The 24,883-nt window shown below is 38.8% G+C and overlaps 1 protein-coding gene across 4 annotated transcripts in view; it reads left to right on the top strand.

The window, feature by feature from the left end:
- The window catches only part of ARHGAP24 (Rho GTPase activating protein 24), a 516,663-nt gene that overhangs the window by 329,507 nt on the left and 162,273 nt on the right, over nt 1-24,883 (top strand). Inside the window, exon 1 of one of the 4 annotated variants that reach the window (XM_044224609.1) lies at nt 11,131-11,342. The exons of 2 other annotated variants lie outside the window; for them this stretch is intronic. The gene's annotated coding sequence lies outside the window, so the exon portion shown is untranslated. Of the gene's footprint in view, nt 1-11,130; nt 11,343-11,367; nt 11,388-24,883 lie in introns of those variants that run through there. One more of the 4 variants, XM_044224611.1, reaches the window with a different exon arrangement.

The following is a 24,883-nucleotide window of genomic DNA, read 5'->3' as shown; positions in this document are numbered from 1 at the left end:
CCCTGTATGCTAGTCTCTCTCTTTCCCTTCTCAGTGACTGTGGCTCCCTCCCCATAACAGTGGCATGACCCATTTCTCTCTCAAGCCTTATCTCCACACTTCCTACCTTCTTCATTGTGCCCTCTTCTCTACCTTTAGTTGTGGAGTTTGTTCTACCAGTCTTCAGGGAGATTTCTGGGATACTTAGGATGATTTGATGGTTACCTAGTTGTATTCGTGGGCTGTGGACCTAGGACCTAGGACCTCCTACTCTGCCACTGTTTTCATTCCTCCTCCCCATTGTCAACATTATCAATATTTTCTGGATTTCTGTATTAGTATTGAAAGGAATTTAAATTCTAAAACAAAGTGAACCCTTCCATTTGAACAGAGGTGAAAATGAAATACTTTATAAAATACTATATAAAGAAATAATCATGTATAGCTAGTTATATTGAGATTCATATATCAAAGTGTTAATGACATAGTAAAGCACTGTTCAAGTGAATCATTAAATAAGTATTTCAGGTAACAATGCAACTGAATATATTTATACATGTAGAAGTTTATTTACCATTCTTTGCTTAAGAAACTCTAACCTTTTTTTCAAGTGTGTATTTTACTGCAGGACCTCCAGTGGTCAGTTCTAACATGTATTATTATTGCATAAAGTTTCGGGCTCACCAAACATTCTGGACAGGCAGTCTTAGAAGAAAAGGAAGCTTTTGGTAGAGTGACAAGGATAGGACTTTTCAAACTAGAGGAGTGATAAGTGGTAAAATGGGTTGGTTCTGGGTTGGGGGGAGAAGGGGCAGATGGCAAAGATAGGTTGCAAAGAGCAGGGACCACGTGTGTCTAGCTACGGGATTTTTCTTTCTCTCATTTTCCTGTATTCAACCCCTGGCATTAAAATATCAGCTCTGGTCCCCAAAAGATATTTTGAAAGTGTATGGTCTTTGGAGTTAAATCCTGATTCATCACCAGCTAGGCATGTAATTTGGGGCAAGCCACTTAAGTTTTTGAGACTCAATTTTCCTCATCTATACCATGAAGATTATAAAGTGAAATAAAATGAGTCTTTCTCTCAGGGCTATTGGAAGGACAATAAAAATACAGGTAACATCCTTGGGATATAACCAATGCTCAATTAATTATAGGTGTTATTATTGAAGGTTTTTTTTTAAATGTCAGCTTTGCCTTTCATATAAATGACTTACCAACTTTGTTAGATAATATCTTCTTGATCTTTAATTTTCAGCACAGAATAGATCTGTAGCTTTGAAAAATGCCCTTACCCTTTATATGATTCAATTTTTTCACACAGGAAATAACAGGGATAATATCCTGAGTCACACTAGAGTTCTGAAGATCGTGGTGTGAATAGCATGTTATCCACTTTGTTTTTGAGCATAATTAAAGCTAGGTGCAGGCATATGCATCGTTCTGCTTCATAATGTAGCAGAGCACAGTTCTCAGCAGCAGCATGGGCTCTGGGGCAGACGACCTATTTCTCTTTATAGCTCCTCACCTAATAAGGCTCAGTGATCCGGGCAAGTCACTTTGCTCTTTTATGCCTCAGTTTGTTTGTTTTCTGGACTTCCTTTGCACAATTTAATTTTCCAATGATATGATAGAGAAAATCATTTGTTCTCAAACTCCTATGGCCTCATATTCTAGTGGTGCCCTACTTTCCTAATGTCATAAATAGTCCTAATGAAAATTGTTTAACCACAAGCTGGCTAAACACCAAACTGCATTCTCTTGCCCCAATCAAACAAAAAATGTTTTTAGAGTGTCATTTTTCTTTTAGTTATAGAGCTATAAAATTAAAACAAACATTCCCTGGAAATTTGAGGTATTGTCACAAGAAGTTAAATGTTATTAAAATTATTAACACAGAGAAGAGAGTATGAAGATCCCTCAATCAATACCTCCTCAGTATTTTCATATTCATGAAAGACTTGGAGCACCTCTCTTCCCACATTAACACTCTGCTATAAGAAACAGGAAAAAAATATTGTTTAATGAATATCATTAATTTAATAATAAGATAGGAATTTAAACTACATGACCATTGGCATCTTTTCTAATGCTGAGATCCTGTGATTTTTATGTCTTTCTTGAGAAGTTTATGGGCTATTAAAAATGGCAGCATCTGCAATGATCTCTAAAGATATAACTAGTGTGGGTCAAAAGACTTTGTCCAAAGATGCTGGATTGCAAATGCTATAAAATACTTTTTAATAAAATTTTTAAAATTATGCAAATTTTAAAGTTTCTCATCCCATTAGCAGATATTTTTCCATTATTCCTCATCCTAGAGGTGAGTCTACCCCAGAATTTGAGATCTTGAAGTTGGTGAAGATACATGGAGACAGTCTTATACAGAAAGGCTTACTACGCAAGGAGGGTACCCTATGACCCACCATCTCCGCTGCCTCCTGTATTCATGCAACTTGATCTTCATGACAAATTTCTAGGTTGTTTCTGCTCTGAAATTTCATTTTTCTAACATTCAAGATATCAGCAGAATCTGATTGGTCTTATCATTGGAAGAACTTCAAGTAGGTGTCAACAGATCCTTTTAAATATACCAACCCCCCTGACCCCGCTTCTAATATGATTGAAACGTTAACATTCAGAACTTTCTTAAGAAAGTAAAAACTTATAATACAACCTTTCATTCGGGGGCAATAGGGCTCCACTGTCAGCTTCCCTCCCTAGGCTGGGTCCTCTTCCTCCTCACTTAAATCTTCTGTTTCTTCTCTACAGCCAGTTAAAAACATTTATTGATCCCCCATTGTGGGTAGAGATGTTTATTACCTCCACTATTGCCTGTGCTGATTTGTTCATTGCTAGCCGTGCCCTCTCGCTCAACATACCACAATAGCCGTCTTCATACAGATTGTTTGCTGTTACATAGATTCTTTTTTGTTGTTGTTTTAACGGGAAATGGCATGGGACTTTGGAGGAAAGTAGTTATCAAAAGAAATATTTTGAGAATGACTCTTTAGCCGGTTTGAAAAGTTGTGTACCTGCAGAAGCTATTTGGAAATGCTTATGAATTCAGTGTTTTACCGTCATTCCTTTATATTTAGCTTTATGAATAAATATTGGAATGAACTGATGGTAAAAGCCTTTATGATCTGTTATTATTTATACTTGCCTACCAGCAAAGTTTATGGTGTTCATTTTAAAATCAATGAAAATCAATATAACACCAAAGTTTCAAAATTTAGAACAGGTTAACATATAATGACAGTTCCTTAGATTCTCGGTTTACATGTCATCTCGACATCCACTATCTGGTGGGGAAGTCATTTGACAGGTAAGGAAATTGAGACCTGGGGAGGGGAAGTGATTTGCCCAGGGTTGCTCAGTTGGTAAGTGGCAGAGTTCACCATGAAAATTTTAAAAGGAAAATATATAGCAATGACTTAACTGTTGAAAAGTAAAATGCTCAATTTATGTGGATTTGATCTTGTCTCTTCTCCAGTTCCTCAAGTGTTATTTCAGCAAACAAATAAACAAACAAATAAGTAAAACAGTACAGGTGAATGAATTTCAGACTGAGTTCAAATATTCTTCACTGGCCCTACGACTTCTGTCCACACTGGGGACCCAAGCTGGCCATTTATTTAGCAGACTGATATCTGTTTATTTTCTTATAATCCTGAGTTCTCCACCAACTGGCTCCTAGGTCATAAAAATATATGGAACGTGGACAAAAGTGCAAGGAATGCCTAGGTAATGTCAGCAGTGCAGTCTCAACCCCAAGTGCCCTGCTCACCTCAACGAAATTTGTATTGCCATTACAGAAGAGATCTCTCTAAAACACGTGCTAAATCAAGATAACTTCTTAGGAGACAATAAATTTTCTTGGTCACATATATACTTTAGCACTTTTCAAAATAAGTGGTTACCCCCAAATTATAATTAAATTGTCATGAATGTATATATCATGCTACTTATACTTGTACCATATCCATTCTCTATATTTGAGGTTACTTACATACCTGTCATTTCCTCTATCACCTTTTTTAATATTTTAGAAATGAGTGAGACCAAATCCTCTATATTTTCCTTGTATTATAATACTGGAATATCTAGGATTTTATGTGTGCCCACAAATATTTTTAATGCAAATGGTGAGGGTAATGGTGTTAAAAGTTCTGGAGACTGAATTTTTCCATGATTATAAGCATGGTGACTAGCTTTATAAACAAGTACATTTACAAAAATAATTCCCAAACATACATATATATTTACTTACTTTCTCTCTTTCTCTTTCTTTCTTGCTTTCTCCCTCTCTTTCTCCCTTTCTTCTTTCCTCTTCCTCGTCCTTTCTTTCTTTCCTTCCTTCCATCCATCCCTCCTTCCTTCTTTCTTTCTTTCTTTCTACTACATTGTAGTAATGACCCTTTAACATTAGAAAATGGAAGAAGATCAGGAGGAAAATAAAATTACTATAATCTCAGTATCTAGAGGTAAAAACTATTAACACTGTAATACAATTTTTTAGATTTTTCTATATTATATATATATTACAAAATTTTGGTAACATTAAACACACTATTTTCTAATATGCTTTACTCAACAAATGTACCATAAAGCATCTAAAACTTCCTACCTAAATAGTGTTGTAAATTTCACTCTATTGTGGCATATATTGAGAAAGAAGAACAAAGCTGGAGGTATCATAATTCCTGATTTCAAGACATACTATAAAGCTGTAGTAATCAAAATAGTATGGTACTGGCACAGAAATAGACACATAGATCAATAGAATAGGATAGGAATTCCAGAAATAAACCCATGCTTATATGGTCAATTAATCTATAACAAAGGAGAGAAAAATATACTGTGGGGAAAAGACAGTCTTTTGAATAAATGCTGTTGGGAAACCTGGACATCTATATGCAAAATAATGAAACTGGACCACTTTCTTACACCATACACAAAATTAAACTGAAAGTGGATTAAAGACCTAAATATAAGACTAAAAGCTATAACACTTCTAAAAGAAAACATAAACAATAAACTCTTGGACATTAGTCTTAACAGTATTTTGGGGGGATCTGTCTCCTCAGGTAAGAGAAACAAAATTAAAAATAGACAGTTGGGACTACATTAAAATAAAAATCTTCTGCACAGTGAAGGAAACCATCAACAAAAGGAAGAAAAACAAGCTACCAAATGGAAGGAGCTATTTGCAAATGTTATATCTGATAAGGGGGTAATACCTAAAATATATAAAGAACTCACAAAACTCAATACCAAAAAAACAATCTGATGATAAAATGGGCAAGGACCCGAATAGACAGTTTTTCCAAAGAAGACAGACAGATGTCCAACAGACACATGAAAAGATGCTCAACATCACTCATCATCAGGGAAATGTAAATCAAAACCACAATGGGACATCACCTCACACCTGCCATAATGGCTAGAAAGAAGATAAGAAATATCAAGTGTTAACAAGTATGTAGAGAAAAGCGAACTCTTGTGCACTCTTGGTGGGAATGCAAAGTGGTGTAGCCACTACAGAAAAGGGTATGGAGGTTCCTGGAAAATTAAAAGTAGAAGTACTGTATGATCCAGCAATTTTACTTCTTGGTATTTATCTGAAGAAAATGACAATACATATTCAAAAAGACATGTGCACCCCAATATTCACTGCAGCATTATTTACAATAGCCAAGATATGGTAAGCAATCTATCTACCAAGAGATGTATGAATGGATAAATATGTTATCCCCCCCTTCTCTCTCTCTCTCTCTAACACACACACACACACACACCCTGGAATATTGCATAGCCATAAAAAGTATTACACAGCCATTTCCAAAAGCATGGATAGATCTAGAGGGTGTGATGCTAAGCAAATTAAATCAGACAGAGAAAAACAAATACAGTATGATTCCCCTTATATATGGAATCTAAAAAGCAAAACAAACAAGCAGAAACAGATTCTTGAATACAGAGAACTAACTGGTAGTTGCCGGAGGGGAGGGAGTTGGGAGATTAGACAAAATAGATGAAGGGGATTAAAAGGTACAGATTTCAATTTATAAAATATAATTAGACATGAGAACTAAAAATAGGACATAGGGAATATAGTAAATAATAATGTAATAACTAAAAAATAATAGTAACTATAAACTCTCTGGAATTCCTTCCCCTATATTCACAAAGAAATAATATTCAGGGTTTTTCCCTCTTTATGCATACTCTTAAGGATTTCTTTTTCAGGGGCACCTGGGTGGCTCAGTGGGTTAAGCCTCTGCCTTCGGCTCAGGTCATGATCCCAGGGTCCTGGGATCGAGCCCCGCTTCAGGTTCTCTGCTCTATGGGGAGCCTGCTTCCTCCTTTCTGCCTGCCTCTCTGCCTACTTGTCATCTCTCTCTCTGTGTCAAATAATAAAATCTTAAGAAAAAAAAAAAGAATTTCTTTTTCAAAAACCTCTTAAATTTATTTAGGAAAGCTTTCAGTAAAACCAGCATAGTGATTCTTCTCATCTTAGAGTAGAAAAGGCATTAATAGGTACATCTTTTGCAGCCAGGAAAAATTACCATCCAATAAAAAGCAAAATTATGTTTAAAAGTATTATAAATTAAGAGGCACCTAGGTGGCTCAGTTGGTTAAGTGTCTGACTCTTGATTTTGTCTCAGGTCATGATCTCAGGGTTGTGAAACTGAGCCGTACTTAAGATTCTCTCTCTCCCCCTCCTCCTCCCCCTGTCCCTATCCACTTGCTTGAGTCTTCATGCAAGAAGAGTGCATGAGCTCCCTCTCTCTCCCTCTCTCATTCTCTCTTAAAAATACAGATAAACATAAATTTAAAATATAGTAAATTAATACTGCTTAGGAAGTGTTCAATTTCATGACTTGAACTATATATGGAGTAAGAGACTTCACATATATATCTTTAAGTATCCACACAAAATGCCTGAAATGCTAAAGGTTTACACCTTTCAGATTACTCTAATTTTTTTCCTAAATGACTTTTAATGTTTTAAGAGTGTTTGCTTTCTGTGGCTAATAGGTATTATGGGGAGTTGTTTCAAAGGCCTAAGGAAAAGAATCAAATTGAAGGGAGTGGCAGGGAAAAATGTGTTAGAAAAATAATTTTCTCTTTGGTTGCAAATTAAAAACAACTCCATCCCGCTCCTCCATGAACCCAGTTCTACCCTAAGTGGGAGGGTTCCGAGGATTTCAGACCAGACCTTCTTGAGTAGGAGCTGACCACTGCCACAGGACACACCAAGAAGACGTCATTATCAGGGAAGGCAACAAGAGCCAAACAGGAAGCCAAAGCACCTTGACTTAACTTTCCTCACCTCTGACTAATGGTGACCCATGCTTCTAAATGCTTTCTTCCTCATGCATTTGAACTTTCTTCTTAATAATGCTTCTAAAACCGGGATCTCCAAATCTAAGAGAAAAGAAAGTTTTGAAATCAAGAAAGTGAAAAAGCAATGTGCTTTTAGTTCCTGCTGTGCAATTAGACCCAGGCGAACACAAGCTGTGCTGTTGGAAGCACAAAATACCTTAATGGGAGAATATAAAAATTTGAAGAAAGTGCCAAAAACTGTGTTTTCATTTGTGTTATTTCTGACTTGAGAGATAATTGAATCCTTACTGCAGTTCTGTTCTGCACTGTTCTTTCTTTTCTTTGTTTCTTTGTTATTTTTTTTTAAACAATTCCGACTTCTTGTTTGTTCTTCCTTTCTTCCTTCAGAAATAAAAGGGATTCAGGAAGGAGAGAGAGCAGTCTTTTTACTTTGCCGTATGTTATAATTGTCATTATTGCTTCCCAGTGGATTCACTCTTCTTATTTTCCTTCCTCTTTAGCTAAATAAGATGGCCTGAGAACACATGAGTTGTGGGGAGTGCCAAAATACAGATTGTAAGCAAAAATAGCAAGGAAATGACACCAAATAGCTGAAGGTCCCTGGCCTTCTTTTATGTGGTTTCGTACTTTAAAATGCTGTGTTTTAGTTTCATCATTTGGAATTTAACTTGAACAATTGAGTTTAAAGTACCTGCATTTATTCTTTTTTTTCCCCCCCACTATTTATTTTGACTTATTCCTAACTTAGTGTCTCTGTTACATTTTGCTCCTCAGTAAAAATACCTAATACAAATTCTAACTGCAAGACTTCCAAATGTATCCTTTTCTTTCTAAGGCTAGACCTGGGCAAGAGGAGAAGGCCAGTTTTATGAAGGCGTTTTGGATGGTGCACTTTGCAGATGGGAATGTTAAAAGCAGAGGCAAGGTATAATTAGACACTGCACTCTCAGAAAATATTTTGAAAATATGGAAAAGGGAGATGGAAGGCAGGAGTAGAGGGGACGGTATGAATTGGCTTGCGTGTACATTATGGCTGGGATGGCCGCTTAGAAAGGGGAGAGCAGAAACAGACACCATGTAGGGCTGCCGGTTCAGTCTCTCCCTCTAGCTTTCCAATAAAACTGGTAGAAAGAATCTGGCATTTTATGAACATCCTCAGGCCCGGGAGACTGAAAGTTATAGCTCTTTCGTACTCCAAACTACAGCTGAAAAAAATGTCTTTCCTGCTACAGTTAATGGTAAGAGATAACCTTGCTTTCTTGCTGGGATTCCTCAGGGTCTGGTAATTTAAGCAAACTAAAATGCAATAATGCATTGAGTGTACGTTGAAAAACAGGGAAGTATTCTGCTACAGATGAAGAGTTGTCAGTTTGAAGACAGGCAGAAATAAAAGAAAAAAAAAAAGAATTATTGAGGTGCCTGGGTGGCTCAGTGGGTTAAATAAAGCCTCTGCCTTCAGCTCAGGTCATGATCCCAGGGTCCTGGAATCCAGGCCAGCACAGGGCTCTCTGCTCAGCAGGAAGCTTGCTTCCTCCTCTCTCTCTGCCTGCCTCTCTGCCTACTTGTGATCTCTGTCAAATAAATAAGTAAAATCTTTTTAAAAAAGAGAGAATTATTGGTACATACTGGCACATTTTTTTCTTGTATCCTGCAACAGCTTTATCATTTAAAACTCAAAATGTGTTTTTCTAAAAATTTCTACACCCTTTATGAAAAATAATTTGTCTAATAAACACCCTCAAGAAGTTTTCTTGGTAATTTGCATTCTTGCCTTCCTGACCCTCACTATTTAAAAACCAAATGTTGCTTCCTTTCTCTTTCTGAGAAAGTTGGAAATAACCAAATTTACTCTGACTGTGGGACTCCAGGCCATGCTGACCTCGATCATAACTCAAGCTCTGTCACTCACCAGTCCCGTGTGCAGGCTGTTTCATTTCCTCTGGGAAGTGGGAATAGTCATGCCTACCTGGCATGAGGATTACTATGAGGACTGAGTGAGGTACTATCCAGGAACTTCCCGGCCTCGTGGATCTGGAGACAGGCGCTCACATTGTTAGTTCCTTTCTGATTCCCTACTAGGCTCCCTTTCTCATTCCCTACTAGGCTCCCTTACCCCACAACCACCCAATCTCTAAATAATGCATACGTAATTGTCTCCAGAAATCAGCACCCATGCCCAGAAGCATTTGTTCTTGAATGAATTCAGCACTAAACTGGCATTGCACCCCAACCTCTCACCTTGTTTAATCCCTTTAGGTACCACCTCTCCCCCTCCCCAAACACTTGAGTATACCAGGACACCAGGTGAGCTGTGAAACCAGCCATCACAGGAGCTGAGCATTTTCTCTCCGGGTTTCAGTGGATCTGGTTTCCTCTCCAAGACCAGGTGGAGCTCTGGTTGCTCACAATTAACTGAGTCTGGACGTGCGGTCGCTGCCATCAAGACCCACCACAAGGAGGGGCAGTTCAGTAAAATCTTGAACTCTATTTATAGACCACTTGAAACAAACACTGTCCTGTGAAGCCAAGGAATCCTCCTTGAGAACACAGAAAGTAATTCACCAGTCCCAGCTCTAGTGGCAATTGAAGAGAGGAAAATGCAGGAAGTCTGTGTTTTTTCAGTGCTCTACAATTTACAAAGATTTTGTCCTGCTCATTCTACCATTTCACCCCGACACTGTTCCAGGAGGTAGATAAGCAAAGGCTAGTAACAGATCCTCATTTTATAGATTACAAAACTGATGTCTAGGAGGTTTAATGAGTTGCTTGTGTTCGTATGACTGGTGAATTGGGGTGGTTGGAGATGGAGGGGAGAGGAAAGTAATAAGTGAAAATTATTTTCAGTTAGTGCAATCAACCTGAACTTCATTAAATATTTATTTACCTATCAGAAAAAAATACACAGGCAAGATAAATAATGTTTCCAAAATGTACTTGCAAGCTTAAAATTGTTCCTTCTCCAATTCTGATAGAAAAACCAAAATATGAGAAATAAACACCTAGAGAGACTCTCCAGGGAAACACTTATAAACATGTTTGTATCTGTCTATAACATATACATACAGAAAAATTACATTTTAGGCAAGAAATGCCTTCTTGAAACCTCTCCAAATTAAAATGTGCATATGTCAAGACTCATCTTGAAAAAGATGGTAGGAATTTTTATGAGAAATTTTAATTGATTCTGCCAATCAGCTCTGAATATATACATCTTTACCATCTTTTTTACTATGGGGGTGTTTGCATAATTCTAGTATGTGTACAAAAAGCAAGACCTCACTCAACTGCATTAGTTTATGGACCAGAAATGATTTTGCTCTATACAGAATTCTTTTATTTTGATTTTGTCCAATACTTTAATTTTTTAGGACTCCTCTTTATGCCTTGGTGCTTAAAAAGGCTATGCAAAAAATTTTTTGGCCTGAGAAGTATTCTTGGGCAATTTAGACTAGCTACACTAAAACTCGGGGTGTGTGTGTGTGTGTGTCTGTGTGTCTGTGTATGTCTTTGTCTGTGTGTGTGTGTGTGTGTTTGAGAGCGTGAGAGAGATTATGGTTTAAAGAGTACTGCTGGGTTAGCAGATTGGCTCAGTGCCACTGGGGGATTTTCATATTTACTGCTTCTCTGACTATTGTTGCTGCTCTGATTAATGGATTTCAGAATCTCTTGAAAGGCAAAGTGTCTGGAGTTTAGGGTCTTTCCTTTACAGTCCCTCCAAATCCCGTATACGCTTTTGTGCCCATGTTCACCTTGTGGCGACCTTACAGGACTCAGCATTTTTACCTGAGCTCAGTGGCTGGAGAGCCCGCTAGTGCTGGGGAGAGGGCAGTGGTTTCCATTCCTGGGTGATGGAGTCATGGGAGAAACTGCAGAGAACCAACCGAGAGTAGGACCGGAGCCGGGCTCCAATGTGCTTAAGCGGCTCAGGACCGAGCAGCTGCTCTGTCTCCCAGCCTGCAAAGTTGCTGCCGGCGTTTGTCACTGACCACTGAAGTGTGTGTTTGTGCAAGGTGAGAGCTGGGTGTTTGCTCGTTAATCTGGAGACAGATCGCCAGGTATTGCTGTTTATTGTGTTGATAATTTGGGCATGTTGCTATCACCACGAAGCCAGGACCTAGAGAGAGCGTGTTTTTATTTATACCCTTGGTTTCTGTCAGGATCCATTCAGTTCTCCACAGCGTCCAAATGGTGGCAACAGATTGGACAGAGTGCCGTCTTACACTGAAATGTGATCAATTTAGTGCTTTTTCTTGGAGTTTTTCCTTAATTGCTGTTGCCCATTGATAGAGCAGTTCATAGACAGAATTCCTGTGCTGATCTGAGAGCATAGGAAAACTGCTTCAGAGATAGATCTGAATTAATATTTTTGGAGTTCTGGCGGTGGTGTATTCTTTGGTTTACCCACATTTTAGTGGTTGAAACTTTGCAGAGAGCAGAGTGCCTTGGGCTCTGATCTGGTGATAAAGTTACCTCGGAGTTTCTGGGTTTCTGCTTGTCAAAATGAAAACTTTTGCCTGGCCGTTGCTGTGTGTAGTGTGTGTGTGTGTGTGTGTGTGTGTGCATGTGTGATTGCACATGTGTGATTACAGAAATTCTCGAGACCCCAAAGAAACCCAAATAATACTTTGCTGAATTTTAATGTATTTAGATTAGCCAAATTGGCTTATTAGGCTTTGGTTATCAGCATATTTGGATTTTGGAACTTTGCATTTTGAGCACACACACACAAGGTCAGTACAAACTCTAGTGTGCCCTTGTCAAGGTGTGTGGGGGTGTGGGGTATGTACTCACTAGGAATCCAAAAGAATCCAAAATGTGTGCTGGGTAAGCGGACAGGCCTTAATCTTGCCTTGCTTTTGTGTGTTAGCTGCCTAACAACCTGTACAAAATAGGGAAGAGAAACCCTGGATTGTCGTATCTAAAGAAATACACAGATTTGTATTTATGAAACACGTGCTCCGGAGAAGGGAAACATGGGAGTTTGGTATTGTATAAATAGAGAAACAAAGAAATTCAAAAAGCTATCAAATTTTACAAGGAAAGAAAAAGAATACATTAAGATGAGGAATAATTAGGATAGGATACCGAAAAGTACACCAACTGCTCAAAATTGTATGTCTAGTGAAAGAACAATAGCATATTTAAGGAAATTCAGTGTCAGCAGAAAGGAAGCCAAGAACAAAAATTCTTAATAAAACATGTTGACAACCTGTCTCTGAATATACTTGTCTGTCTTAATTAGCTTGAATTCTATTTCCAAAATTGATAAAGTTAGAATTTTAAAAATGCAAATTTTAAAATTAATTCGATTGGTTTCCATTTGAGTAGTTTTTTTGAAACTAATAAAGTATAATAAGTAAAATGCAGTGAACATTAAAATTGTTCAAAGCACTTCGCAACTAATATGCACTCTCAAAATCATTTGTCCCACCTTTGCCTTATGTCAGTTAAGAAGAGTCTGATATTCTAAGCTAAAATGTCACCTGTTGCTACATACACACGGTCTGCTGAGTTCTTTGGACACTCTCGTCACGGTTTCTTGCTTTCAGACTATGTTAGAGCACCATGGAATGGTGAGCAGAAAACACCTGATTCTAACACTGTCGTGCTTTCTATGTGAGTTAAGAGCAGCGATCGTCTTCATTTGACAGATATGGAACTTGAGGTGTACAAAGAATTGATGATTGGCCTTTCCATTCTGGAACCTATCCCACCCTGGCTTTTCTGCTGCCATAATCCAAAATATGGCTACTTCTTTTTTTTTTTTTTAATTAACATATAATGTATTATTTGCCCCAGGGGTACAGGTCTGTGAATCAGTGGTCTTACACATTTCACAGCACTTACCATAGCACATACCCTCCCCAATGTCCATAACCCAACCACCCTCTCCATACCCCCCCACCCCCCAGTAACCCTCAGTTTGTTTCATCAGATTAAGAGACTCTTATGGTTCGTCTCCCTCCTGATCCCATCTTGTTTCATTTTTTCCTTCCCTACCCCCTACAACCCCCTCCCTGCCTCTCAAATTCCTCATATCAGAGAGATCATATGATAAATGTCCTTCTCTAATTAACTTATTTCACTTAGCATAACACCCTTTAGTTCCATCCACGTCATTGCAAATGGCAAGATTTCATTTCTTTTGAAATTTTGAAAATTTCTTTTTCTTTTCATTTCTTTCCATTGTAGATATATATACCACATCTTCTTTATCCATTCATCTCTTGATGGACATCTAGGTTCTTTCCATAGTTGAGCCATTGTGGACATGGCTGCTATAAACATTCAGGTGCATGTGCCCCTTCAGATCACTACATTTGTGTCTTTAGGGTAAATACCCAGTAGTGTGATTGCTGGCTGGTAGGGTAGCTCTATTTTCAACTTTTTGAGGAACCTCCATGCTGTTTTCTAGAGCAGCTGTACCAGCTCACATTCCCACCAACAGTGTAGGAGGGTTCCCCTTTCTCTGTATCCTCGCCAACATCTGTCGTTTCCTGACTTGTTAATTTTGTGGCTGCTTCTTTAAAGAGTTTAGCATAACTTAATTTCTGTGACTGAAAAGATGTGATGGAGGGAGGGTCTCTGACCACTGTGAAAAGATATGACAGTATCTGCATCTCTATGATGATTACAGTACAGTATCTTTGAATGTGGGTCCATTTGTACACATGGTCACCCCATGCAAAAAGACTAGAAACTTAGTCATCTATTTGATGAACCATAATCAATGTAAACAGCCCCCCCCCAAAAAAGCCTTAAATAGTGTCTGCATTTATTTCTTCGTTGGATAACTAGCTTACTGTCACATGCAAAGAGATTTAAAAAGGCTTAGAGATTATAGGTACTGACCTCAAAGCGCGTGCCAGGCTGTTCAAACACATTTATTTCTTTTTTCTGGAGAGAGAGAGAGAGAGAGAGAGAGAGAGAGAGCACACAAACATGGGGTGGGGGTGGGGAGTGGGAAAAGGAAGAGGGAGAGAAAGAATCCTAAACAGGCTCCATAACCCCATGGAGCCTGATGTGGGGCTTGATCTCGCAACACTGAGATCATGCATGAACTGAGCTGAAACCAGGAGCCAGACCCTCAAGCAGCTGAGCCACCCATGTGCCCCTCAAACACATTTACTTCTATGCAATTAAGCTCTCCTAGTTAAAGGAAAAGATTAGCCTTTATTTATATATTTGATAAGTATCTCTAATTTTTAAAAAAATCTTAAATTTAACATATTATGTTCTTGGTTTTTCTCTTCCTTTTTTTGGCTTTATACTTTATTCTAGACTTTAAAATTACAAAGTCTTTAATTACTAAACCTTCTTTCTTCAGACCTGTACTCAATCTCTTCAACCTGGGCAAGAAAGCAGTTGTGGTTTATCTCCTGGGACGGGGAAAGACCCACCTCCCTGAGATCAAGAGCGTACTGCTCACTCTGAGCAGGAAGATGGGGTGCTTGTTGGGAAAAAATGGCTACCCGGCAGGGATGGCCATGTCTCTTGTGCCTAGCATTTCAGCTATTTGTGTGTTCTTTGACATCTAGTCTAGTCTGATATGAAACCTCTATCAACAATTGTTGACAGATACCAACATAGTTACACTTCCACAAAGACCTTTGGTAAATTGAGATTAAATGTGATTTGTAGTATATGGCGTTTACTTAAATTGGTATCTATAGCTTTTATGGCTCTTTACCTTAGCATTAAGGTAATTAAGTCCTATTCTGCCTACTAACTCCACACCCCTCCTCCTCCTGGCAGGTAGTGTACATTCAGATGAAGTAATGGGCACTCACACAACTTTTAACTCTTACTTCCAGATTCCTTAGTGTTAGCCTGGGTTATCTGGGGACAAGAAACATGGAAAGTGGGGTAAATGATATGATTATTCCTCTGGTAGAATATCCCTCTGAGACCACAGAATATCCTGATAGTCGCTAGGCTCCTTAGTGGGCCCCTGGACTTTAAAAAACTAGGCAGCTGGAGTAAGAACATATGGCAGCAGGTGATTCTCCCTTGGAGACAGAGATGAAAAACATTGTCTACAATCTGCTTAAGGGGCCTCATTATTTGTCTTGAATCCAGCGTCTACAAGGGAAACGGAATGTGTATAGTCTGGTTGTTAGAAGATGGATTCAAGTTGTGACTGCTTGTCGTCCTTGGCCACCATGGGAAATACCCACCAATGTAACAACTCAAATACATATTTTATGAGCCATGCAATTCCTGCTTTTTTTTTTAAACCTTTAAATTATTTTTTCCAGGGCAGACTTCACAACCGATTCTAACGTCTACCAGGTTTTCCTTTTTAGCTACTCTCTACCATACACCACAAATATTTTTTTAATGCTAATAACTAGTTAAACTCTTCACATTCTAATAACCAAATGATCCTCATCAATATGTAATTCAAATAATCACTTAAAGACAATTTATTTACCATTTCCAAATATTTCTAATGACCAAGAAACCACCAACAGGAAATCATTGTCAAGTTTCCAATTATAGGTGTATTGGATCTTAAGGAAATGTTCAAGAATTCTACTCCAACATAACAAAATTAATAAAAAGTGACTTTTATATATGCTCTCTTCTGATAGAATACTTTAAAGGTCGACCTGCCTTGAATATTTTGATGATTAAGTATAAAACACTGGAGGCTATCCTTTCCTTATTCTCTTGCAGCATGGGATTTCACTAGATTGATTAACTCTTAGAAGAATAGGTTTTATCATTTTTGTCTAGTGAGACCAATAGATCAGGAGATGATTGTTGTTGAAAAGATAGTTTGTGACTCACAGTTCCCAAGAGGAAGTGGCACAGCATACCACAGGGTGAGAGTCGGGGGCATTTGGGAAAGCACCAGGCAAAGCAGGGTGGACAGGTTTAGGATTGTCTAGTTTGAATAATTTCAGTAAACGCTGGGATATTAGGGGTTGTCTCTAATTATCTGAGTACCTGGTCCGGAGGTGGTGAGGGCAGATGGATAGTGTCCCAGAGGGAAGGCCTTGGGAGAGCCAATAAAGGTGCTGGGATATGGGCTCTGGATTGGTTTATTTGCATAAGAAAGCTATGCTCTTAGGTAGGTCTTTTCACTATCTAGAAATTAGCTAACAGGGGAAGAAGGGCAGTCTCTCCAGAGTCACCAGGCCCCAGAAATCAAAGCATCAGAAATATAGAAAGTAAGAAGGCATGACTAAAACAAATTAATACTCCCAAATAGGAAGAGATTTCTTACTATCATTTTGCCAGGTGTGGTGTTTACCTGGTTAGTCCATTATGGACAATAGTCTCTTAACACCAAATGATCCCTATCATTTAGGCAGCCTGCCTAGGAAATTCCACAGATGTTTTTGTTTCATTATTTTTGTTTTTTAAATTCAGTGCTTTAAAACAACTAAAGGTGGAAAACTGAATCTTCTTTACTGAATAATTAGGTATATTTCCTTGTCCTACCCAGCTATATATTATTTGATTTGGAGACTAACAGTTAATACTTCTTTATTAGGGTTCTGGTAAAAGTTTTTGTTTTGCTTTAACACTAGAATTAGTAAAAGAACTTTGTCTTTGTGACATTCACCATTCACCTTTGGCTGGAATCATCTCCTGGCCCACGATAGTTAACAAATAATGGTTAAACGAACAATTAAATGATGAAGTTAACCAAATTCATTAGCAGAATTTTCTTCACATTCCTAAAAAGTCTTTTAGACTGTTTCTAGTCTGATTTTCATAATAATGAAATTCAGAAAAAAAGGCATAGAATTGTTGATTATTTTGTTCAAACAAAAGCTGAATCTCTTATCATTTAAAAACATCCATAGCCAGATGTGCCTTTATAAGCAAGCGTCAAGTCTGACATGGGACATGCATCAGTTGAGTAGCAATTCAGTTACTGAACTGGCAAATGTAATTCATACCATCCCTATTCCTCAAGTCAACAACAAGGTGCTGAAGGATCAAAGAACTTTTCATAGTTGAATAAGATAATTAGTTTATCAAATTAGAGTAGATAAGCATGTGCTTAAAAAAAAAGTCTGTAATCAGGAAGGACAAACCTCAGAAATACGGCCTTTCCCCCTTGTACTATTTCTTTCCATTTTTAAACATTTAGGAAAAAAAGCATATGTATGGTGTTTCAGTAGAATGAATTTTTTTTTTCTTTTTTACTCCCCCTATTTAATTTCTCCATTCCAGTTGTTGGAATTCCTCGTAGGAATTTAGGGTGTAATAAATAGGGAACTTCAAAACAGTGGGGAAGGTTGAGTGAGTTGACAGTAGATATTGGTACAAGTAGAGAGTCATTTAGGGGGAAAAAAAATGTTTATTCCTTTGCTCCAAAGTAAATTCTAGAGGAGCTGATGATTGAGATGCAAACTATGAAACAATATGCACGGTTAGCAGAAGGCTTTGGTGAGCTAACTTCCACAGAGCAGATGCTGTTCCGACTACGTCACTAAGCAGCTGTGAGCAGGGGTAGAAATGGCATTCTGCCACTTGGAAGATACTTAGGCATTGTGGCCATCACGGTCATTACCATAGCAAAAGGGAGACTTGTTGATCTAGTCCTTTCTCTGTACCATCTGCCCCACCATAATCTATGTCATTCAGGCACCCACATTTCTGAGATGAAGGAAAGCAAAGGTATAAATGTATATCTAATTCTTTTTTTAATTCCAGAGCCTCATGATACTTTGTTGTTTTTTTTTTTTTAAGACTTTATTTATTCATTTGACAGACAGAGATCACAAGTAGGCAGAGAAGCAGGCAGAGAGAGAGAGAGGAGGAAGCAGGTTCTCTGCTGAGCAGAGAGCCCGGTGTGGGGCTCAATGATCCCAGGACCCTGGGATCATGACCTGAGCCGAAGGCAGAGGCTTTAACCCACTGAGCCACCCAGGTGCCCCGATGCTTTATGTTTCATCCCAGAGCCAGACGAATGCTAGGAAAAAAACATAGACTTGATTTCTTGATTTCTTGCTCTTAGTTCTCCTGATTCCCAAAGCTGGTATTTGATTGTGGCCTCAAAGGAACATCGGGGTCTCTGGTATCTGTAGGTTTCTGGTTTATTATTTCTATGGGTGTGACAAGAGAATGAGACACTGTCAGCTGCATGCTGGCCCTTCTGAGTTGTTATTAGACTAGATTGAACTAGTAGCTGATTCAAGGGGCATGTGCTTGGTGGGAAGCAGGAAGGCTGTTGCTGGAAATCTTTCTCTCGAGGGTCTGTCGTGTCTCTCCCCTTTTCACTTCCTGTGCTTCTAGTTAATTTTTTTATCCTGGCATTCCTCCCTTTCCATGACCTCTTATATCGCCTCACACCATCCTCTGACCTGGATAAAAGAAACACTTATGTCATTCACGCTAGGTTACTCAGACTGGCAGGCCATTTGGAGAAATGTGCAGTGTTCCTAGCAACCAATGAAGGCAAATCCACAGCACTTCAAAGCCTGCAGGCCTTGAAAACTCACAGAGAACTGCCTAGTTATATTTGGAGCTTCTGCCTGGTGGATATGTATTAGTTAAGACACCTAGAAAAGTTTTTAAGTATTTTTGGGGGTTTATTTTTAATAGAAACTTGGAAGGTTTCTAAAACAGTCGTGATGAATTTTGTCAAGACGCTGAGAATGAAGGCCAAATAATGTCTAGCTAAAATCTAAAAGTAGGGCATATAAAGTTCACCGGCAGGAAAGTGATTTTAATTCCCAGGAATAGCTTATATGTGTTGTTAACACAAGCACTGTGGCAGTTAGACCTGTTTTGAAATCCGTGAACAGGTTGTTTGACCACAGGGAAGTTATTCAACCAGTTAAGTCTCCATTTTTACATCTGTACTAGTAATGTGAATCACATATTTTGAGGTTAAAATGACAAAATATGTATGTGGATTTGTCTATAGAAATGAAGTCATCTAAAAGCTAATCAGTACAGATTGTAAAATGGAGATGTTTTAGCAAACAGGATTGCCATGATTTTATGAGAAGTGCATTTTTTTTCTAGATCAGGAAAAAGGATGAGGTTGGAAAAGTTTACTGGGGAGAATAAGGGAAAAAAATAATGAAAGATAAAACAGGGCAAATCTGTCAGAAAAAAAGGGATCTGATTATCACTGTGTAGCTTCCTTCTCTGGAGACTAACAGTATGTTACTCAGTGCACCTTCATGTATGTTTGAAGACTTTTAGGATAGAGGAAAGAACGAGACAGTAACAGTAATAGTGGAGGGACCTGGAAAGTTGTATCAAAGAATATTTTAAAACACCCCTAAGATGTGCTATGTGAAATATGCTGTTGTTTGTCAGATTTATGTATAGCACTCAAAACAAAAGGAGCCAACAAGCCAAGAACAGGTATGTTAGTTACACAGTATGTGCTTTATCATAGTCCATAAAGTGGAAAGAGTGACAAACCAGTGTTCTTTGAACACCCAAAGGAATAACACACCTGTCAAATCAGAGAGAAAGAAACCTGTGAAGTCAGCACAGTTTCTGGTAGAAGTCAAAAGGTGAACCCAGAGCCCAAACTGAAAAGACCATTAATCTTAAAGAAACGTCAAATTGAGATGAGGACCTCAGCCTAGAAGATCATCTGGCTTTTGGAGAGGGGCAGAGATTTATCATTCCTTGCTTTGCTTTATTTAGTTTCCCCAGGCCTTGCCCATTAAATGTCAGTAACTCCCCCCATTTATTGTGAAAACTCAAACACTCCTCTGCTTTTCCAAATTCCCCTCCAAGTAGTGTTCCCATCCCCCAGCTGGGAACCACAGAGAGTGTAAAAAATAAGATGAACTATACTCAGAAGTGGCCAAGTATCTGAGAACTTCACATCCTTGACTTTCATGGATCTTGGAAGCCATGATTTTTGGTTTTGGTTTTACTATTTTAAAATGAAAGCAGAGGTCTATAATGTCTTGTCAGTAATCTGTCCTTTTGCTGAGGAATGTGTTTGAGTCCTGTTTGTTACAAAACATTTGTATGGACTCATCAATTACCTGGTCACTGAGATTAGCTTACCTCGTGCTTGCCTGCACCTTTGCCTTTAAGACTGTGTGTGCGCTGTTTTTTCTACTTGTATTCATTGCCAACTTAATAACTCTCATAATATGGTTTTCAAAAACAAACAAATAGACTTTGTTTCATTGTACAGACTGCCTGCCTCTGAAAATAAAGGCAATCAGAAGGGCTGCCAATGATGGGCAAAGGATGAGAAGAGGTAGAATTAAGTGGGAATTCATAGACGAGCAGTTTTGAGTAAATTATGGAATACAACTTTGGCAGTAGTAGGAACCTTTGTCAAAATGAGTTCACCACGCATGCCATAAAACAGCATCAATAACAGTAAAAAAGTTATTTGTAAAATCATGTTAATGCCTTTATAATTGACTTTAAGTCTGTGTTTACAGAATTATTAAGGGGCCACTCCACGTTTTAGGTATGTTCCATTTTCTGAAGAAAATGGTATGTTATAGAAGTATCTGAGAATTTAGAGCTTCCCAAAAAAATCTCAGGATCTCTTCCTTGAGCAGGTTAAGAGTCAAATTTGTTAATTCCTGAGGGGAACAAAGAAGAGACACCATGAATGGTAGATTTAACCTGTTTCACCTGCAGTAACCATAGGACTAAGCCAAACTTTCCTCTTTGGCAAACCTGAGAAACACGACCTGCCCCATCATGTCACCTTATCTGCATGTGGGATGTTGTTCTCACATTCCTCAGACTGTACTAAGTTTAGTGGTGCACTGAAATTTTCTGTACGTGTCAGAGAGGAGCAGACAGAAGAGATGTCAGGGAAGTCGTGAATACAGTAGCTGTATTACTTTGCTACGACTGTCAGCACAAAATTCCACACACTGGGTGGCTTCAACAACTGCCACAGTTCTGGGGGCCGGAAGTCTAAAATCAAGGTGTTGGCAGGTCAGTGCTCCATCTGAAGGCGCTAGGGAAAAAACATCCGTTCCAGGCTTCTTTCCTAGCTTCCTGGTAGCTTCAGGCGTTCCTTAGCTTGTAGACAGCTGTCTTCTCCCTAGGTCGTTTTAAGATCTTCTTTCTGTGAGTGTTTCGAATTTCCCCCTTTATTTCCTTAAAGAATTTATTTACGTATTTGCCAGAGAAAGAGAAGAAAGTACAAGCAGGGGGAGTAGCTGGCAGAGGGAGAAGCAGACTCCCCACTGAGCAAGGAACCTGATGAGGGACTCTAGCACAGGACCCCAGGATCATGACTTAAGCTGAAGGCAGATGCTTAACCGACTGAGCCAGCCAGACACCCCTTGTATTTCTCCTTTTAATAAGGATATCAGTCCTATTGGATTAGGACCTATTCTATTGATCTCATTTTAACTTAATTATTCTTGTGAAGGCCTTTCCAATTTCCAAATAAGTTCAGCATCTGAGGTACTCGGTGTTAGGACTTCAACATATCTCTTGGGGTCGGGAGAGGGGGCTACAATTCAATTTATAACCTTGGCTCAAAAGAGGGATAATAAGGAGAAATCCTAGGGAAATTCAGCCTGCAGGGCTGGTGGCTCTGTGACCACCACACTGTTCACGGCGTGGTCAGTGGGTCGCGATCGCACCTCAGAGCTGTAATTCAGTAGGAATACAGAACAGAACCTCAAGCTCCATCTCAGTCTCCCCAAGTCAGAATCTGCATCTTCACCTCCATCCCCAGCTGTTTTGTTAATGCACTAAAGTCTGAGAAGAGCTGCTGCAGCTCATAGAGCCTCGTTCTCAAATGCCAAGAAAGAGAACCTAAAAAGAACAGTGTTTATGTGCAGAGGCCCCATTAATATGTACACATAGCAAGTAAAGGCCATTATTCCCGCAGAGCTACGGCACAGTCATTTGTAAAGGAAATATCGATCACAGGCTAATTTTAGGAGTTAAATTTCAATTATCATTAATTGCCCTTACTGTAGATTATCCTTTGGGAGTGAACTCAGAAGACCATCCCATACGGAGATAGCTCAATTTCTTGTTCCTACATTTACTTTGTTCATGTAAATTGCTGCTTTTCTGCCAAATCGGTCTACCATACGAGTTGACCCAGCCAGCTGAGTCATACAACTTAATCCTGAAATAAGGCCCCTTGAGGGAAAAAAACAAAAAAAATTTCCCGCAGGGCCAGGGAAAAGACATTAGAGTTTATAGCATCATATTCTAAGTGATCAAAAACATGTAGAGTCTTGCCTAACTTCTGTCTTTTGGTCCTGTAGTCTTTGGCAGCCCTCAATGTGTAATCTAGCCAGGAGCTGTAGCTGTAGAGTCTATGTCCTATGAAGACATATGGAAAGATAAAACTTTAAAATGAAAGAGGCAGAGTTAACTGTCCTAGAGTCAGCTTGGGCAAATGAGTATTATAGCAGGGGAACAAATATGGCTTCCTGAGGTGGAGTCTGAGGGCACGGTTCTCATGGGAATGGGGACTCGGACGTGACATATGATTGTCTACAGGATTGTCCTGAGAATATACTCAGGAGGAATCTGTAGCTCTAAAATCCAGGACATCAGCAAGTATACACCATGAACCATATTCTGGTTACATTAAAGCTGCCATGCTGTGGATAATATTGTAGATAAATTTCCTTATATGGGAATGAACCTTTGTAACTGAAAATTAGAGAACTCTTGACAACGTTTGTACTCTCTTCTCTTGACCTATACTTGTTTAGATTCCTAGATAAGGACTAGCATTTCTGATCTGTTAGCTCGGTCTACATACTAATAGTAAAACCAAACTTTGAAATTTTACTAGCGCCCTGATCTAATTATCTTGATTATCCTTTCCACTAACATGCTTTATTGAATTTGGAAAAATGCCAAGACAGAGTAGTGAACATGTACTCTTGCTATGTGCCAGTCACTTTCCTGAGTGTTTTGTGCACTTAAGTATACTTGATTCTCAACAATGTTATAAATTGCAGATGAGGAAATTAGGCAGACGAGGGAATTGAGGCAGACAGAGGTTACGTAAGTTGCCGTGTCCTTGTTGTCAGAGCCAGAATTCCAGTTCCAACTTGAGAAGCCTGTGCTCTCCTAACCACTGTGGATACTGCCTCTCAACAGAGACATGGAGTCATTCTGAATATCTCATTAGAAGGTCAAAGGAACTACTTTAAAATGTGGGGGGTTTTTTTCATCTCTTTTATTGCAACAGAGAATTACTACTGCAGATGTGTCCCCCTCTTCTTTTGGAACTATGAACTTCCTCAAGTGATAGATATTTTAGGCACATTTCCTTTCAGTTATAAACCAAATAAATGTTTTCCTGACCCCCTCCCTCCTTGATTATACCTTCTCCATTTGGCTTCGCCATGCACCTGCTGCCTCTTATATTCACATGAGAGTGCACCTTGGATGTTTCTACTCTTCCTCCCTTTGTTTCTGCCTCCAGCTGAACTGAACTCCTCACTTTTATTTGTTGTTTCTGTTCTGGTCTATATGCGGTTCTAATAAAAGCATAGGCCTGTTTCCACAACCTGAACATTGTCCATCACATTCCTATAAATAACTATTTAACTTAGATGGCATGTAATAAATGTGATGCCTGCTTAATTCCAAAAGGAGGGGGAAACACAACAGTGACAATGGACTACACATAGTAACTACTCCTATTGTTTTGTGAAATCATAATAAAACAAGATAGACTCAATCGAAATAATTGCACAGATTATCTTAAACATGAAGAATAACAATTTGTAAGTATGTATTGTTTAGCATAGTCCTTACCTCCAGGTACCTTTCCCAAAGAGGAAAGTGTATTATAGATTAAAATTTGGATATCAGAAGGTAGAAACTTTCTAGTTGTCCATACCTTTTTATTGATACTATTTACCCAAACTTGAATCCCTGGTAACAGAGTTTATATTCACATAAAACCTCTTTATCCCTGCAGATGAAGCTTTAAGCCTGCATTTGTCAGATTATAATTCCAACATTTTTTTTAAAGATTTTATTTATTTATTTGACAGACAGAGATCACAAGTAGGCAGAGAAGCAGGCAGAGAGAGAGGGGGAAGCAGACTCCCTGCGGAGCAGAGGGACCCTGAGATCATGACCTGAGCCAAAAGCAGAAGCTTTAACCCACTGAGCCACCCAGGCACCCCTAATTCCAACCTTTTTTTTTTTAAGATTTTATTTATTTATTTGACAGACAGAGATCACAAGTAGGCAGAGAGGCAGGCAAAGAGACAGGCTCCCTGCAGAGCAGAGAGCCCGATGTGGGACTCGATCCCAGGACCCTGGGATCACGACCTGAGCCAAAGGCAGAGGCTTTAACCCACTGAGCCAGCCAGGCGCCCCTAATTCCAACATTCTTAAGAATAAAATAATTTTGAGAATACAGTAATTTCACTGTGTTGACCAAGAAGGTGTAAAATAAATGTTTTTAACTGGAGTTAATATAGAAGCGATAAAGTACCTCTGTTAAGCATATATAGTGACCTATATCAGGTTGGAGAAAACAGAACAAAACAAAAATAAAAAACACGTGACCGAATAAACTTAAGTGAATTTTGAAAACAATACCAAAGAAAACTAGTGCCAGGAGCATCTGGGTGGTTCAGGC

This window comes from Neovison vison, chromosome 11, assembly GCF_020171115.1.
Source record: "Neovison vison isolate M4711 chromosome 11, ASM_NN_V1, whole genome shotgun sequence".
NCBI lineage: Eukaryota > Metazoa > Chordata > Mammalia > Carnivora > Mustelidae > Neogale > Neogale vison.
Note: the sequence above shows the minus strand (reverse complement) of the source record. Positions and strands in the feature narration are given on the sequence as shown.